Source organism: Struthio camelus, chromosome 5, assembly GCF_040807025.1.
Source record: "Struthio camelus isolate bStrCam1 chromosome 5, bStrCam1.hap1, whole genome shotgun sequence".
Lineage (NCBI taxonomy): Eukaryota > Metazoa > Chordata > Aves > Struthioniformes > Struthionidae > Struthio > Struthio camelus.
This window is the reverse complement of record NC_090946.1, coordinates 4,455,124-4,468,959: the sequence shown is the minus strand read 5'-3', so window position 1 is coordinate 4,468,959 and position 13,836 is coordinate 4,455,124. Positions and strand designations below refer to the sequence as shown.

The following is a 13,836-nucleotide window of genomic DNA, read 5'->3' as shown; positions in this document are numbered from 1 at the left end:
GAACGCCTCTGCGGGGCAGGACCTCTTTTCCCGCTGTCCCTGGAACTCTTCCCCTTCGGGCCACATGCCCGGACTTTGGCAGTGTCCCTTGGCAAAGCCTGTCCTTGACTCCTCTGTGCTGCCTGAGACCGACGGACCTTTTGATTCTGGTCTGCTGAATTAGGATACTGTGGGGCCGATATTCAAGCCCTCTGCGCTGAAGCTGCCCTCTGTGCTCTCCATCGCCACTATCCCCACATCTACACAAGCAGTCAGAAGCTGCAGATCGACGTGGCTGCCGTTGAAATCACAGCAACGGATTTTGCGGTGGCTATGCAGAAGACTGCACCAGCTTCACAGAGGGCCGTGGCTTCCCCTGGACAACCACTCCCACTCATTTCCAAGCCTCTGCTTCAGAACACGCTAGAGAGGCTCCTAAAAGGCGTGCAGAGGGTATTTCCCCATGCAGCCCTTGCACTCCAGAAGCACCAACAGCCAGGTAGGGCCGTTACGTTCACTGCCGTCAACCTCTCCCACAGCAAACCCTGCTAGTTTGCGCCAACAACAGAAAGAAACCTTTGCGCCAGGCGGAGCTTAAACGGAATGGTGGAGCTTGGGAGAGCTGGGAACTCCTCCCAACCCAAGTCACAGCAAGGGCACTGTGGGTTCTCCACTGAAGCAGCCAGTTTCTGGAGGTTGTCAGCATCATCTTTCCTGCTGTTTGGGACTGATTTGAGGCTTGAACTAGGAGGCAATATGAGGGAGTGTTTGGCCGTGCCCTTCCCTTCTTTTCCACACTGGGAGTGTGGGCTCCCGCTGCAGAAAGCAGTGGCCTTGTTGGCTGCTTTAGGTGTGCAGGAAGCGCGGAAGGGCTTCCTGCTTGTCCTCTCTCTGTATTGTAAGGAGAAAGGGAGCTTTCACCAGTAGCAAAAGACAGCTTAGGCAAATCCGGACAGTTTGGGGGAAACGGCATTCAGTGTGTGCCCTTGCAGTGAAGACAGGCAAGGCAGTGGGTTTCAGCCCTCATTTAGAAGCTGGCTTAGTGCAAGGGAGGGCTGCAGACCTGCAGGAAAGTTAACCACCCTCTCTTGCCTTCTCATGATGGTACCAATCATTCTTCAGAAAACGACTGCCTGGAGAGGGAGGGCGAGTCACCTTCTGGACAACAAAAAGAAACCTTCCTTAACTTGAACAGGTAACTGCCCGCGGCCTTTTGAGTGAAATGCTTCTGCTTGCTGGGGCTTTCCAAACTGCCTTGGCGGTTGCAAGCGGCAGGGGTGGCAGATGAGGGAGGAAAGAAGCGTTTGTCCAGGGTGTCTGGTGTCCAAAACTGCCAGAAGCAAGCACGGCGATAGAACTAGCTGCTACAGTGTGTGCCGGACAGGGAAAGACACCTCCACCATCTGGGTCTTGACCGATCGCTTTCCTTCCAAACTGCTTGTCTTGCAGCTCTTCTCCTAGCAATGCTTGCGGCCAGCCAGCATGTCACAGGCCCAGGTTCCTGATAGCTGGAGAGCCCGGCTACGGGCAAACTTCTCACTTGGCGCCTGCACTAATACACGCGCTGGAGAGGTTTGCCGTTCATGTGCTGGACCTGCCGGCTCTCTTTGCTAGCAGCACGTCACCTGAAGAAAGATGCACCCAGGTACCACTTCTCTCTGCAGGCTCCCAGGATTAATAGATTTCTTGAGGAAACAGGTAGGTTAGGGAGCTTTTCAACTCCCAGCTTCGGCGTTGGCGGGGAGCAGTGTGTAGGCTCCCTAATGTCCAAAGATCACTGCATCCAAGCTTCTGAAGTTAATGTCGGTTTAGAACCTTTTTGCCAGCAGTATAGTTTTTAATATGGGGGAATTTAAGAGATAAGGATGAAGAAAAATCAATGCCTGTTGTTTTTCTCTTTTTGTTTTAGACATAAACCATTGACCAAGTCTGAGACCAGGGTGGTAGCCAGCCTCACGGAGACTGTCGAAAGACTGGTCTCAAAAGCAAGGAGGCTCCTCCCCAAAAGCCATGACTCAAGGGGAGGTTCGCTGCAGTCTTTTTTCATGTTCTCTACTATGTTCTTCCTATGGACACCTCGCTTCCACTGTCAGCGGTACAACAAGGTGCCACCTCGTCCACTGGGAGAGCCTGCAGCCATCATGCATGACCTCGTCCCTGCAGGGGAGCTCACAGGGTGTGACCTCATCCCTGTGGAGGGCTTGTGACTGAATCTGAATACAAGCCCCGCCATGAGTGTGAGCAGTACTAACCCTTTTATGTTCTGTCTGCTTTAATTTGTTTATAATGGAAAGTAAGCAGTGTAAAGGAATTCCTGTCCTTCCGAAAGGAGCCCCTGAGTTTTTTATGTAAACTCATTAGTCTCCTAAAACCTGTAAATATTTTAGTAAGTGGGGTTTCTACACCAATTTGATTCTGGTAAACAGTTCCCTTTGGAAGGAACTTTGGATTTAGGTAGGATAGTAATTTGAGAGGAGCCCTAGAAGCGCGGGGCGCAGGGGGAGGGAGGGGCGTGGGCGCCTGCCACCATGTTGGCCGCTGCCATGGCAACAACTTCTGCCTGGTGGCGGGCCCAGGCGGGGGTGTTGCGCAGCGCCACAAACAGCTACTGCAGGAGCCCCAATGGATGATTGGCCAGAGCCCCCCACGGATGATCCCAAATACACGATCAATGGCAAGAACGGCTTTGGTGCCAGTTTTCGGCTACAATTGCTTCTTCTAGAAAATGTGAGTGTTGCAGTAGGTGTCTTTGCTTTGGCTGGTATTAGGGATTTATTGGATGGATTTATTGCACGGAACTGGGCTAATCAGAAATGAGCTTTGGGATGTGCTCCTGATCGTCTGGCTGACAAAGTTGTTAGTGGTGTACTCTGTGTAAGCCTAACTTCTGTGAATCTTATCCCAATTTCACTTATCTCCATGATTATTCTAAGGGATGTAGTGCTCATTGCTGCTGTTTTCTGTGTGTCACACAAAATGCTTTATCCACGGAGAACACCTCAGTGGGTATTTTAACATCTGTTAGGCTATTGCCCAATTAAAACAAACATTCATTAGTAAGATAAACACAGCAGTTCAGTTAATTTTGGTGGCAGCTTAATAGCAGCTCTTGTTTTCAGTAATGTGGTCAGTATATATCTACAGACATTGTGGTAACTTCTCTCTTCATCCTTTTAACATAATTAAATGTATCCCTAAAGCAACTGGTGATTGTGATTAATTCTAGTTGTATGGAACAAAAAGCTATGACCATATAATGTCATAGACCCATATGGCTTTATTCTTAAAGGTTTATTATTCACTGACAAAAGTTAGATATTTATTGCTATTTATTTATTGGTACTTAATATATTGTACAATGAGAAAGTAGTCAAATCCAGAAATAACAGCTACAGGTCTTCAGGATAGACATGGTGTTATCAAAGTGTACACCCACATGAGTACAAAATAAGAGAGTAAGAAGAAGGCCTGTCTAGTTTATTTATTTATTCATGCTAAGAATGTCCTAGAGAAACCAGTCTTGATATCAGTAAAATGGTCAGGAAGTATTTTCTTACTGTTACTCTATGCTGTACCTGCTATCTTGAAAACTAGATTTCTGAAGCCTCTCTGGAAAGCATCTGAAGAAATTGGTGGTTTCTGCTAGACTGTAGGGAGTAGAAGAGGGATCAAATGAAAACAGGCATACAGAAGTATGCTTCTTTAAACAATGTCCTTTCAGTATAGCGTTGACACTGAAGAACTGAGCACTTAATTGTAGCTGATGACAGATGTTAATAAGCTGTGTCAACAGTTCTGTAAGAGTTCAGAATAAGGAGACTGAGCAGCAGAAAAAAAATCCAAACCCCAAAGCTTTTAAGGAGCTAGGAACTTTTATCTCACAGTTGATTTGTTTTTTCATACTTTCAGAAAGCCCAATCTGGAATCACATCTGCGAAAGACACCTTGCTACTGCACTGGGACCCTCATGAGAGATATATATACATATATATACACGTATATACATATATACACACACATATATACATATATCTCATGAGAGATATATATGAGAGAGATATACAGTGAGTAATGGAGAAATGCTAGATGTAACTTACTACGATACTCTATAAATAGGCTCAAAAGTTTAAGTGAATGAGTCTGACAATGTATTGAGTGATGGCAATGGTAATGGAGGAGCAGGACTGTGGTAGCAGCTCACACTTGAATGGTAAAGCCTTTGACAGAGAGGAGCACTGCTAGTTGAGAAATTTATATGGTTCTAACGTAGTGTCTGGGAGGGGAGCAAAATAGACTGAAGCCAAAACTTTTGTCTTAGCTTTGGAGCTTGTAACAATAAATTCAAGTCTTAGATTATTTGAAAGCTCCCCTACCCTAATACCAAGGGATAGTTTCTCACATCAGTCAGTTCTCAAGATGATAACAGTTGTGTAGGCTACAAACACTGAAAGAGATCTTTGTCCTCCCTCCTCTCAAACAAGTGTTAATTAGTATGATAAAAATTCAACCTTTTATGTAATTAAATTGAAGCACACTACTAATCATTTAATGATAGTTCGTTTGTTTCTCTAATCCTCCTTAGCACTGATTTTCAGTATATAAACTGCAAATGGCATTTCTGTAGTGCACACTCTCAGACTGTGTGATGTACAATAGGGAAGACACTTAAAAATAAAAGTTTTCATTGTAAGACTCAAATGACTTACAGGAACTGTTTCTCCCAAAGGTGCATCACAGCTTTCACAATGATAGCCCAACAGTATGATAGTACTTGCCCTATTTGTTTGACATACAATATAGGGAAAAGGGAGATACTTGTACGGCAGCACACGCTAAGCCATGAGGACCTTTTGTTAATTTACAGATTGATTTAATTCAGGTGCCTAAGATCTGTAATTTTGAGTATATTCTTGTAATTATAGACATGTTTTGGGGATGGGTTGAAGCATACTCTTGCAAGCATGCTGATGCCATTACAGTGGCTAAGAAAATGTTGAAGAAACTGATCCCTTGATTTGGTATTCTCCTTTATCCTGGACAGTGATAGAGGAACTCATTTGACCAAGCAAGTTATCCAAACTATTTGCACAACATTGCAAATAAAGCAGAAATTGTATTGTCCATATCACCCACAGTCTAGTGGGGCCATGGAAAGAAAGAATTCAGGTTTGAAAACCAGATAGGTGAAATTTGTGCTGAAATAGGCCTTAAATGGCCAGATGCTCTGCCTGTTGCTCTAATGTACATAGGCAATACTGTTAATAGAAAACAGTGGCTATTACTGTATGAAATACTGACAGGAAGATCTATGAGGATGCCACATTCATTTCCTATGACTCCATCTCAAACTAACATGCAATTAACTGATGAGGTATTATTGAATTACTATAAAGCACTAAGGAAGTATGTAAGTTCTCTCCCATTACACAGGTACTTCAGGCCTTGCCAGAGGCAACTGTTAAACCTTGCCATTCCCTAGAGCCAGGAGACTGGGTGTATATGAAAATGTTACAGCACGGTGGAAAGGATCCTCCCCAGTGCTGCTAATCACTAACACTGCAGTGAAGTGCAAGGATTTGTCTTAACTGAATTCATGCATCACAGTGCAAGAGAGTTCCACCGCCCAGAGGGAAAGATATCACTTCTTCCAAGGAACACAGTGGGGAAGTTGCCATTTGTGTCTTAGTCAGCTTATAATCTTAGACCTAGATCTTAAATTGTATAAGATAGTTATTGACAGATTTATCTCTGTGTACTTATATTCTCATTCAAGAATTTATATCCCCCGAAAATGAATTTTGAGGATCAGAGGATGCCTAGGGGGAAATGGAAGGGATCAGAGTGCTGAGGAAGTGTGAGTGAGAAGAAAGCAGGGGGCTCAGGGTGCTCACGGAGGGAAATGGAAGGACCCTGGAGATGCAGGGAGAGGACCTGAGGTGACTTTAAGAGATGTGAGGGGAAGAGAGAGGATCTGAAGGAGGAACTAAAGAAAGGAGGGGAGGATGTTTTGGAAAACCAAGCCACGCGGCTACTGGCACTGGTCTTGCAGGTGCATTCTTCTCACTGTCAGCTGTGCACATTCATTGCTAGGCTGTGTGGGAAGGCTCTCGGCAGGATGCTGTGGGTGAGGAAGCTGCAGGGGTTACCAGCTGTCGCAGTGGTGGGTGGATGGGAGCCACCCTGGCAGAGCGGGTGGGGAGGGCAGGGCTGCCCAAGCAGCGCAGCGTGTCTGCGCCTGCTGGTGCCGTGGCTGCGCTGGTGGCTGTAGCCATGGCCGCGGGGGAGCGGCACTGCCGTGGGCCGCAGAGCAGGGCCAGGCACAGCCACTGAGCTCGGCGCTGCCAGCGGGGCCCCCTTGGTCCAGGTGCAGACTGCGAGGGGCACAGGGTGGCAGGCAGCACTCAGTGCCATGCCGGGAGGTGGAGGGAGGCACCAGGGCTCTTGCCAGCGGTTTGGGCAGTAGCAGGGAGCAGGGGCAGGATCAAGGGGAGGCCAGGTGCCTGGAGAGGGAACAGTGGACAGCGCGGGTGCTGCGGCGCTGAGAGCGAGCTAGGTCACAGCTGTTCGGCAGCAGAGAGAGCAGCAGGGAGCAGGGAAGGGCCGGAAGGCAACACACACAGCTGTGGGCGGTAACGGGCAGGGGAGAAGAGTGACAAGCGCAGTGACAGGCAGCTGTGGTGCCCAAGCAGCTGGGGCTGCTGTGCAGAGGGTGAGCCAGAGCTATGGCCTGATGCAGTGGGAGGGAGGCGCTGCTGGGTGCGAGGGAAAGAGCAGGCTTAGCGGGGAGATTGGAGGCAAGTGCCTGGCCGCTTCAAGGGCGCTTGAGAGATAGAGGATGGATGGGTGGGCAATTGGCTGTGTGAGGTAGAGGGGAAAGGGAGGCGTGGAGGTGGGTGGGGAGGAAGGAGTATGGGCAAGTGGGTGGAGGGAGGAGGGAGAGAGGGGGCCAGGGAGGATGCTCGTGTGAGTGAGCCCCGCTCCTGGGGACCATGGTGTGTGTTGGCCTCGCATTGCCCTCTGCTCCAGACTGTTTTGCGTGTAGCCTTGCTGCATGCTCTGGGGGCAGCTGGGGGTGAGTCAAGAGCAAGCTGAAGGGTGCAGGCAGCAAGGAGGAGGAGCAGGAGAGCCAGCGCTGTACCAAGCACAGGCGGGAGCTGGTCAGTGGGTGCCACGGCACAAGAGGTGGGCAGGGTGCTGGGATGGGCTGCGTGTGCAGCAGCAGGGGCATGGGACCCGCGGCAGGGCGAGCGGGTCAGGAGAGCACTGGGCTGGGTGTGCAGGGTGAGTGTGTGCGTCGAGGGGCCTTTGTGGAGAAGGTGCTAAGCCTTGGTGCTGGGCGGACGTCGGGAGGGGGCGAGCAGGAGAGCACTGGGGAGGAGCAGCACCCTGGGCCGGAGTACTGCAGCTGCTGGTCCGGCAGCACAGGCTGGGGCCAGGTGAGCTGGGCTGGGCCGAGATGGGGCAGAAAGGGTTTTCCTCCTTGATGCTTTCAAGAGGTTGCTCTTACTTCTCTGAGAATGACTGGAGGCGCTAGCAGATCTGCAGTATCATAACCCCTGAGCTGCACTGCCAGGTTTCTGAAGGTGTTACTTAGTGTATTTCGAAATCCGAGTTATTTGAAAGCCCTTGCCTAATAGACCATGAAATAGGCAACCCCACAGAGGAGACAATGGGAGGGTTTGTGGCTAGTGAGACCCTCTGCTTCATTCAGGTTATCTGATCAAGGGGGAAGTGGGAAGAAAACACAACAGAGACCTGAACCTGACAGGCAAGGGAGAACAGACAACGGCAAAGACCCAAAGTCTCCAGTCTCTCCTTAACTGGCCCTGAGGCAACTACAAGCATAGTCTGGCAGAGGGATAACCTGGACTTTTTAAGTGATGGGGCAGACCTGAGGATTTGGGGTTGTGGACCCATGCAGGACTGAGTAAGCAATGTGTGGGTCAGAGCATCAGGGAGGAGGGATGCAAAAGGGGCCTCTGAACAGCATTGCGAGGCTTCTGAAGCAGCAACAATGACAAGGTAGCCAGGAAGACAACTTCAAAGGATTTAGATGAGCTTTATTCCTGTCTTCCAGGCGCCCCTTTCCTGAGTTTCACGTTAGGAGCACGGGAGAAGTTTCCAATTGCTTCCTTCATTTCCTAAAAAAAAAAAAAGATTGACAATAGCAACAGTCACCAACCAACCAAAGACAAACTTGCTATAAGCGGGAAGAAAAATGCACAACCCCTGCAGCTGAGTTCTTTAGGGAAAAGAAAAGGATCTGTAGATGCATGCCGTCGCTGGTTGGCTCTACTTAGCAAATACCTCTATTAAGCGAGTTCTGTCATTGTCCTGCCGGTGGCGGTAAGTGCACTGGCTGAGCACCAGATGGAGTTTCTCGAGGTGGCGTATGCTGCAGTCCTTGGTTGCCTCGCCAATGTCATTCAGCAGCTGCTGAAGAAAAAAGCCAGACAGTACAAGTTTACAGCTGCACGGGATCTTCTGAACAGGCTCTCGATGTGTTGGGACACAACAAAGGAGGCAGTGCAACACAACTCTCATGTACAAAGGCAGATGAGTGAGCTGCAACCTACCCTGAGCCAGATGTTAGTTTCCTTCTCAGCAGCGGCTGAACATCTCCTCCTCTTCTCTGCTAGGCTCTCTGAGGGCGATGTGGGCCGCCTTCGCTTTCCTCTGCATACGGCTGCACAGAGATAGCAGAAGCAGCACGCCAAAGCATTACCTAAGCAGTTCTGTCTTTGAAATCGAGCATCGTCCTCTTACTTGGTGCACCAGGGAAATGGCGAGAGGCACTCAAGTGCCATTGTGCTGGCAGCAAGGCGAGAGGGAGAAGAAGCGAAAAAGGAAGGCAAGGCAAAGGGAAAAGACGGCCTCTTTCCTATGCCGGGAAGAACTTGCGGAGCGTTCAGCAACTGCTCTAAACAGCATGTAACATTTGAGGAGTTAGCAGTTGCAGGGCCATCCAGGCCAGGGTTTTCCAGTGTGACCCAACCTCTGTGGCTGGCCTTTACTTGGTAAGCATGCTGGCTGAACGTCCTGGGCATTCACCTCCCATGCTGAAACGCAGTCCGAAACGGAATGCCTTTGGCATAAAGCCGCCGCATCTCCAAAGCCTGGCATGCCATGGCAACAGGGAAGGTAGCAACGCCATTGGCAGCTCATCCCCAAAAGACCAAAAAGCTCCAACAGAAAATCGAAGGGACCTTGCCACCGGAGAGGGCTGTACTGGCATCTGCAGGCACCGCTGGCAATGTGTCCTCCTCTTGCTCCTCCAGCTGCCTCTCTTCCTCCTCCGTCAGCAGTCGAGGCTCAGGTGGGGATGCCACAGGCAGGCCTTGCAGTGTGTGACAACCTCCAGTCAACCAGAAAAGGTTAGCCAAGTGATGGCAGTCAGACACAAGCAGAGTCCATCTGCTGACGTACCAGTGACCCAAACACATGCCGAATAGCTGCTAAGCTACCGATGGCAAAGCTCTATGTGTAGAACGGGCCCACCTGCTCTCCTTTGTGGTGCAGCAGGTTGAGCAGCTTGCTGGACAAGCAAGTCCTCGAAAAACTTTCTCCCTTCCTCCTCGCTAGGTGACTGGACACTGAAGACTTCTCCATAAAGCTCAGAAAATAAAGCTTGCACCTGAAAATAAATAAAGCGTGCAGCCATAAGGCCCCCACTCGGCGCCCTCCCCCACCCCCCCGAATTCGTGTTCTACTCCAAGAAGGTGAAAACGGTTTTCAGTGAAGCCGAAGAATGCTTTGAATAAGGGGGAGACTAGAACAAGTTTGCTTCTTGGCCTTCAAGGCAAGATTGTAGTGGGTCAGCCCGGCAATGGAGGGCGTCTTCTTTAAGGAAGACCTCCAGGATGAAAGCTCAGGGCAGCGAGCCGAGGTTCCAGTGAGGCCAGGGAGGACACGGACCAGCTCCTCGGTGGCCTGCTGTGGATTGCCTTGCCTTGCTGCCCTTCGCGTTGAAGCCTTGTGGCAACTGCCGAGGGAAGAGATGCCAGCAGGGTGCCCTAAGAAGAGCAGTGTCCAATTGCTTAGGAGGGCACAGGACTGAGGTGCTTAAGGGAGTGATAACTTATCAAGGGACTGAGAAAAGCGGGCAAAGCGGTGACAGCAATACCTCTTCTGGGAGATCTGCATGGCAAACATCCGAAGTAGCGAGCAACAGCACTGGAGCGTGAGCTGGAATGCGCTCTAGCAGTGTGGTGAGCGTAGCTCTCAAGGTGACTCCAGCAGCCTCCCACCAGGCGTGGATGTGTGGCATATAAATGATGCTGGGGGCTGTCCTCTGGGCTTCTCGGATCAACTAGTAAGAAGGAAGCTTGGGGAAGACCTCTGAACGGAGCAGCAGAGGCTGCTGCTGAACAGCAAATCAAAAGCACCAAGCAAAAGTACCAATCAAAAGCACCTCCAAAACAGGAGCGCGCAAAGAGCAAGTGTCCAAACAAGCCACCAAGAACAAGGTAACATTTCTCCTTGGACACAGGTGTAGACTGAGCTACGCAGCCAGAAGCAGAGCTGACTCTCTGCCGGCTTTCCAAACTGCTTAGGGGGTCAGGTATCTCCCCCAGAGCCTCGCCCCTGGGTTCCAGTGGTAGTGTCCTTCCGACCACATTGCTTGCTCAGTACTCTCAGTAACTGCCCAACTCCAAAGAATACTCCTAGCAATCAACAAGTGTCTTCCTGTCTTTTGCCTGTGGCATGCTGAGAGAAAAGAAACACTTTTCTTTGCCCCCAAACCGGGCTTGCATTTCCGCATGCCAAAGAAGGAGGCTGGCGAGAGGGCATGCCCTGCAGTCGGGCTGATGCAGAGGCGCCTCCTGGGAGCTAGAGAGCCTGAAGAGGCAAGGGAAACAGCTCTGCAGAGCCCACTGTCATCAGCAGCAGCTCTTGCCAGGAAGAGAGGCTTCTCAAGAGCATCTTGGAGCTCCCTGAGCTGCTAGCAACAGCCTTACTGTGTGGCACTTGCAATGGAAAAGATGCTCCGGCACAACGCGCTGCTTCTCTGCTGTTCGGTGTACAAGAAAAGTGTTCTTTCAGCGCAAAACACACACCCCAGAAAGCACAGGAACGCCAGGCCACCTCCACTAAGCCCGTGAAGCCTGTTAATCCTGGGAGCCTGCAGAGAGAAGCGGTACCTGGGTGCATCTTTCTTCAGGTGACGTGCTGCTAGCAAAGAGAGCCGGCAGGTCCAGCACATGAACGGCAAACCTCTCCAGCGCGTGTATTAGTGCAGGCGCCAAGTGAGAAGTTTGCCCGTAGCCGGGCTCTCCAGCTATCAGGAACCTGGGCCTGTGACATGCTGGCTGGCCGCAAGCATTGCTAGGAGAAGAGCTGCAAGACAAGCAGTTTGGAAGGAAAGCGATCGGTCAAGACCCAGATGGTGGAGGTGTCTTTCCCTGTCCGGCACACACTGTAGCAGCTAGTTCTATCGCCGTGCTTGCTTCTGGCAGTTTTGGACACCAGACACCCTGGACAAACGCTTCTTTCCTCCCTCATCTGCCACCCCTGCCGCTTGCAACCGCCAAGGCAGTTTGGAAAGCCCCAGCAAGCAGAAGCATTTCACTCAAAAGGCCGCGGGCAGTTACCTGTTCAAGTTAAGGAAGGTTTCTTTTTGTTGTCCAGAAGGTGACTCGCCCTCCCTCTCCAGGCAGTCGTTTTCTGAAGAATGATTGGTACCATCATGAGAAGGCAAGAGAGGGTGGTTAACTTTCCTGCAGGTCTGCAGCCCTCCCTTGCACTAAGCCAGCTTCTAAATGAGGGCTGAAACCCACTGCCTTGCCTGTCTTCACTGCAAGGGCACACACTGAATGCCGTTTCCCCCAAACTGTCCGGATTTGCCTAAGCTGTCTTTTGCTACTGGTGAAAGCTCCCTTTCTCCTTACAATACAGAGAGAGGACAAGCAGGAAGCCCTTCCGCGCTTCCTGCACACCTAAAGCAGCCAACAAGGCCACTGCTTTCTGCAGCGGGAGCCCACACTCCCAGTGTGGAAAAGAAGGGAAGGGCACGGCCAAACACTCCCTCATATTGCCTCCTAGTTCAAGCCTCAAATCAGTCCCAAACAGCAGGAAAGATGATGCTGACAACCTCCAGAAACTGGCTGCTTCAGTGGAGAACCCACAGTGCCCTTGCTGTGACTTGGGTTGGGAGGAGTTCCCAGCTCTCCCAAGCTCCACCATTCCGTTTAAGCTCCGCCTGGCGCAAAGGTTTCTTTCTGTTGTTGGCGCAAACTAGCAGGGTTTGCTGTGGGAGAGGTTGACGGCAGTGAACGTAACGGCCCTACCTGGCTGTTGGTGCTTCTGGAGTGCAAGGGCTGCATGGGGAAATACCCTCTGCACGCCTTTTAGGAGCCTCTCTAGCGTGTTCTGAAGCAGAGGCTTGGAAATGAGTGGGAGTGGTTGTCCAGGGGAAGCCACGGCCCTCTGTGAAGCTGGTGCAGTCTTCTGCATAGCCACCGCAAAATCCGTTGCTGTGATTTCAACGGCAGCCACGTCGATCTGCAGCTTCTGACTGCTTGTGTAGATGTGGGGATAGTGGCGATGGAGAGCACAGAGGGCAGCTTCAGCGCAGAGGGCTTGAATATCGGCCCCACAGTATCCTAATTCAGCAGACCAGAATCAAAAGGTCCGTCGGTCTCAGGCAGCACAGAGGAGTCAAGGACAGGCTTTGCCAAGGGACACTGCCAAAGTCCGGGCATGTGGCCCGAAGGGGAAGAGTTCCAGGGACAGCGGGAAAAGAGGTCCTGCCCCGCAGAGGCGTTCCGTGGTGGGGAACTCCCGTTCTGGGAGGCCCAGCGCCCTATAGCCGGTGCGGCGGAAGTAGCCCTCTGAGCAAAACTTTGCTCCTGAGGAGGATGCCCCGCAAACCCTTCCGTGTTGTGGGAGACAAGGGAAGGGACGTAGGCAGAAGCATCCCACTCTGCGAGCGAGCAAGGCGTGCCGCCTGGCTGGTGGGCGAATTCTGAGGGAAGGCACGGGAGCTTGGGTACTGCCTGGCACAAGCTCAGACGCTGTCAGGACCCAGGCACAGGCAGGAACTCGGAGCGCTTTTTCATCTTACCGACACATTTTTCAGCAAGCTCTTCAAGCAGCGTGTCCGATGGCTTAGGGCTCCAGTGTCTCGTGTGGATGCCGAAAATGTCTTTGCGAGCCTACAAACCAGATGGTCACATTTGGGGGTTGTCTTCAACCTTTTTCTCAGAAACAAAATAAATATCCACAACCCCCCCCGTCCCCCCACCGTCACATTCCCATACTTGCTTGTCTTCCTCTGCTGAAATTAAGAAACATTTGAATTCTAGTAACACACTGCCTGCTTTTTGAAGCTCAGTACTTCTCCAGTAGATAGGAGGAGGAGTAACTACAGTAGGAGAAACAATAATTCTGACGCAAACCTCTACCTCTGAACGAGCAAATGTCAAGCTGTGCCTATGCTCATCTCTGACCTTTGCCAGAGATTTGGGGAAGTGTTTCCTGTTTCTTTCCAACATGCTGTGCTGGGCATTTTTACTAGCCTTCGATCCAATAACGTGTTTCTCCTTTTCCCCCTCAAATGTGAATTAAGAAAAACGAATCTGGGATAGCCAGGGGGCGGGGGGGAAAGAGGAGAGGAGAGGAGAGGAGAGGGAGAGGAGAGGAGAGGAGAGGAGAGGAGAGGAGAGGAGAGGAGAGGAGAGGAGAGGAGAGGAGAGGAGAGGAGAGGAGAGGAGAGGAGAGGAGAGGAGAGGAGAGGAGAGGAGAGGAGAGGAGAGGAGAGGAGAGGAGAGGAGAGGAGAGGAGAGAGAGGAGAGGAGAGGAGAGGAGAGGAGAGGAGAGAGGAGAGGAGAGGAGAGGAGAAGGAGAGGGAGAGGAGAG

The 13,836-nt window shown here is 51.0% G+C and overlaps 1 pseudogene; it reads left to right on the top strand.

Moving 5' to 3' along the window:
• Nucleotides 1-2,629: 2,629 nt before the first annotated feature.
• Nucleotides 2,630-13,836, top strand: part of LOC138067332 (cardiolipin synthase (CMP-forming)-like) — a 190,088-nt pseudogene continuing 178,881 nt past the window's right edge.